The sequence below is a fragment of the Cebus imitator genome, unplaced genomic scaffold, assembly GCF_001604975.1.
Source record: "Cebus imitator isolate Cc_AM_T3 unplaced genomic scaffold, Cebus_imitator-1.0 Scaffold37, whole genome shotgun sequence".
NCBI lineage: Eukaryota > Metazoa > Chordata > Mammalia > Primates > Cebidae > Cebus > Cebus imitator.
In genome coordinates this window covers 3,165,484-3,170,424 of record NW_016107352.1, presented here as the reverse complement: position 1 = coordinate 3,170,424, position 4,941 = coordinate 3,165,484, and positions in this window count along the sequence as shown.

The window sequence follows — 4,941 nt, the reverse complement described above, 5'->3', positions numbered from 1 at the left end:
ATATATATATATATATATATATATATATTTAAGACAAGTGTCTCACTCTGTCACCTAGGCTATAGTGTAGTGACATGATCATGGCTTACTGCAGACTCAACCTCCAGGGCTCAAGTGATCCTGCCACCTTAGCCTCCTGAGTAGCCTGGACTACAGGCATGTGCCACCACATCCAGCTAACTTTTGTATTTTTTGGTAGGGATGGGGTTTCATCATGTTGCCCAGGCTGGTCTTGAACTCTTAAGCTCAAGCAGTCCTCACACTTTGGCCTCCCAAAGTGCTGGGCTTATAGGCATGAGCCACTGCACTCGGCCACCTCTGGGTACATTTTTGAAGGTGGGGCTGCTTCTGGATTAAATGAATGTTGTAAGAGAAAGAGTTAGTAGTAACTCAGAAGTTTCTAACTGAGCAATTAAAAAATTGGATTTGTCATCTTCTTAGGGAGACTGTGAGAAAAACAAATTTAAGGTGGACCGAATTTGGCACTCATTTTTAGATATGCTAAATTGAGGTGCCTCTCCTCTATCAAAGTAGAAATGTTTATTTGACACTGGGATATACTCAGGAGTTCAAGGGAGTAGTTTGAGGTAAAGCTGGGACTTGCGAGCATGTAGATCGCATGTAAATCCATAAGACCAGATGGGAGCAATAAGAGTGAGAATGCATATGAGCAGAAATCCAAGGTCAGTCCAGGGTCCCACCTACATATCGTGATCAGGGAAATGATATAACCACCAGATAAGATTATCGTGGAGGCCAAGCAACAAAAGAAGTTATGATCTGTTGATGGTAAGTCAAATGCAGCTGATAATGACTGTGTTTGGGACCAATTATTTCCCAGAAAATTCTTTGTAGTGTTTGTTCCAAGGATTAACAGCCCATAAAAACTGTGCCAGAGGAAAAGCATTTTAGAGGCCACAGTATAATGGAAAATGAAAGTTGGAAACATGAATTTGAGGGCCAGCTCCACCGCTTATTGGCTGTGTGATCTGGAGAAAGTCAAGTAACCACATCAATTCTAGGTTCCTACGTTGTAAGATGGAAGCAGTAGCAGCTGTCTTGTTCTGTTGCTAGGAGGAATAATTAAAATAAAATCTTTATCACTGTTTCTAACAAACAATGGGTACTCAATAAATGCTAGCCTTCTCTTTGTTATTAAACAGAATAGTTCTTGGGGTCAATGTAATGGATAGTTAGGAGCATACTCTATATTTTAAGTTCAATGAATTTGTTCATTCGTAACCCAATTCCCCATTTTTATTCTTTCTAATTACTCAGGTACCAAATATGTGCCCCTTGCTAAATGTTTAACTTGTCTCCTCAAAGTAAAAAATCCCAAACTGAGGAATATTTATAGACTAACTGGTCCATGTTCACCAAATTCTTTATGTCAAGAAAGGCTTAGGAGTTATTCCAGATTAAAGTTGAACACAGTGACATGACAACTAAAGTCAGTATGTGATCCTGGACTGGATTCTGTATTGTTGAGGGCAAAATGCTGTAAACTCATAATGGGGACAACTGATAAAGTTGGAATATAGAAAACTAGATTTGGAAAAACTTATTTTTCATATACATTGGGTATGTTCTTATAAGATACATTTCACAACAAAAACAGTAAACACACTAAGAAATGTCTGTATGTATTCATATGAAAATAAGTTGTTAAATGAAAACCAGAAGTTGCAGACCTTTGAACTGTATGAACACCTTTGGTTAAAGAAATATATATCACACATGCACACACGCGCATACACACACACACACACACACACACACACACACGTTATGTTTGGTCAGCGTCTGAAAAGATACAAAAGAAATGTAAACCGTGATTACCTCTGAGGATTCCAAATGTAATTTTCACCTATAACTTTCTTGCCTGTTTGAAATGATTATTGCTTTTCTAATTTTAAATATATTTTAAGGTGGATAATAAAAGAAACTGTTAAAATCTAAGAACCAAATGACACTGTTAGAATTCATGAGCCAATAATGAGGGAGTAGGTTTTAAAGAGAGGAGGAGAGTAGTTTCTCCCGCTGCAAATAGAAAGATAAGGAAAACCTGAATTCTACAGTCTTTAACACTAAAGACTTCACTGTTCAGGAAACAGAATTATGACTAAGCATGACAATGCAACTGTAATTTGGGACTTCACTGGACTTTGGATATTTAGAAAAATTATTCTTAAAATTTCCTGGGCCTCTGCATATCCGGAGTTTCCTCATGATTTCTGCTAATGTCTGACCTTTAGATCTTGTTTTTCTCTGCATCTCCATCATCAGAAACACCTCATTTCTGCCTAGAGTCACTCTGCTGCTTTGCACAAGGAATCTCAGCACACTTATGGTTTAGAATTTAGTAACTTAAGAAAAGAATCAGAGTAGTAGAAACACCTTCACCAAGCATTGCCAAACCCTCCACTGTTTCCCCCCTCACATTCCACTGCCATCCAAAAATGTGCCCTACTGCCCTATGATTTTGCAGCTGTGTGCACATCCTCAGATGTGTAGTCTAATTCACTCCACCGTTTCATCTCTCTATTAGACCAGCTGGACTAGACCACCTTCCCTGCCCCAGGACTCCCCACTTCCCTTGGAATTCTGTTGAATAAAGTGCTCATCAATAAAAGCTGAAGATGGTAAAGTGCTCATCATAAATGATGTAAAGGGATAAAAAAGATGAATGAAGTGCTTATCAAAAAATCCTCCCTACTTTTTTTTTTTTTTTTAACAAGGTCTTGCTCTGCTGCTCAGGCTGGAGTGCAATAGTGTGTGATCATAGCTCAAGTCTGCCAGGATTACAGGCATGAGGCACTGCATCTGGCCTGCCCTTGGAATTCTTATGAATAAAGTGCTCATCAATAAAAGTTTTATTTACAAACCAAAATCATGGTTTTTGGGTTTTTTTAGACATAAGGTCTCACTGTGTTGCCCAGGCTGGTCTCGAACTCCTAGGCTCAAGCGATCCACCCATCTTGGCCACCTAAATTTCTAGGATTATAGGCCACAAACAAAATCGTGGCCAGCCAACAAAATCATGATTTTTAAATAAAACATACAATCAGGCACTTTTGTGGCAGGAAATGGAACTGATTCATGGAAGCCATGCTTTAAGAATTGAGTTTGGGGTTACTTTATTATGGAAAATTTTATAATTCACCCCCCTCTGCAGGCTGATCATCTTTGGACAGACATATTAGTTGAAATCACTCAAATAAGTATGGTGGTTTAAAAGGTCTATGAAATATTGAAGAACAGCAACAATAAATAACAGTGTTTAGAGATGAAGGTTAGAGAGCCTAGCTGCCAGGATTCAGTCCTGGATCCCCTAATTAATAATAAGTCTGTCACTCAGAGGCTTGCTAAATAAGAAGGGGAAAACAATTACACATATGTCTTTGAGGATTGTATGGAATATAGCTTATTTTCATATAAAAGAGAGTATATATGGAAATAATGGAAGTTTATAAGGATATCAATCAACAAAGATTATTATGTCTTCAAATGAATTGCTGCCTTTACTTCTCATTCTTAAGTATTCCACATCTTTTTTCATTCTTTTCCCAGTTGCAATCATTGACCAAAAAAAACATTTATATGTTTCTCACCAGACCAAAAACAAAAGTCATAAAGGTCGTTAAAGACCTGTCTCAGTAGGAGGCTTACAGCTAATTACAATTCAAGATAAAAGATAATATTGGCAATGATAAAAGATAATCATGCCCGTAATCCCAACACTTTGGGAGGCTGAAGTGGACAGATCACCTGAGGTCAGGAGTTTGAGACCAGCCTGCCCAAAATGGTGAAATCTCATCTCTACTAAAAAAACAAAAACTAGCCAGGCATGGTGGCAGGCACCTGTAATCCCAGCTACTCAGGAGGCTGAGGCAGAAGAATCACTGGAACCTGGGAGGCAGAGATTGCAGTGAGCCAAGATCATGCCACTGCACTCCAGCCTGGGCAACAGAGTGAGACTCCGTCTCAAAAGAAAACAAGATAAAAAGATAATATTCACCTCCAAGTTGACATTTGCCCTATCCACCTAATCTAGGGAACTTCTTACCAATTATAATAGAATGATGTCTTTCTAAAGATGTTCTCATCTAAATCCCTGAAACCTGTAAATGTGGTACTTTACATGGCAAAGGGATTTTGCAGATATGATGAGATTAAGGATCTTGAGATAATGGATTGATTATTCTGGATAATCCCAGTGAGCCCAATGGAATCATAAGGGTTCTTGTAAGCGGTGACAGGAGGTAGGAGTCAAAGAGAGATTTGAGAATACTGTGTTGCTGGGTTTAAAGATAGAAGAAGGAACTTTGAGCCAAGGACCACAAATGACCTCTAGAAGCTGAAAAGCCAAGGAAACAGAGTCTCTCCTATGCAAAGATTCTGTCTTTATTGCATGAATCTGGTGAGAGAGAGCCCTTGCACAAGCTAGGCAAAGCAGATTTATTACTCACAGATAAGCAGCAAGGATAAACAGAAGCTAAGGATCCATGACAAACTGGTCCCTCCTCAAGGCTCAGGAAAGCTGCCAAAGGCAGATAAAGTCTTGTCTGCACAGGCTGCCTATTGTACTGCAACTGAGGGACTCCAGTGGCACTCCACCCTGGGTTTATATACCCTGCATGCCACCCAGCTCACTAAGCTCAAGCATTGCAGAACATCCTGTTCTAGGAGGAATGAGGACACAATCCAGGTTGTTCTGGACGTTTCTTCCTTATCTCAGGATGTTGCATTCTCAGTACAGCCTGCTTGAGAATTGCAAGAGAGGAAATGCTGATTAAACCAAGGTCATCTGGGGACCTGTCCTTCTGTACCCTAGAAGGAACAGAACACTGCCTACATCTTCATGTTAGCCCGGTAAGATCCAATTTGAACACTTCCGATTTTCCGAACTGGAAGGTAATAAATGTGTGTTGCTTTAAGTGA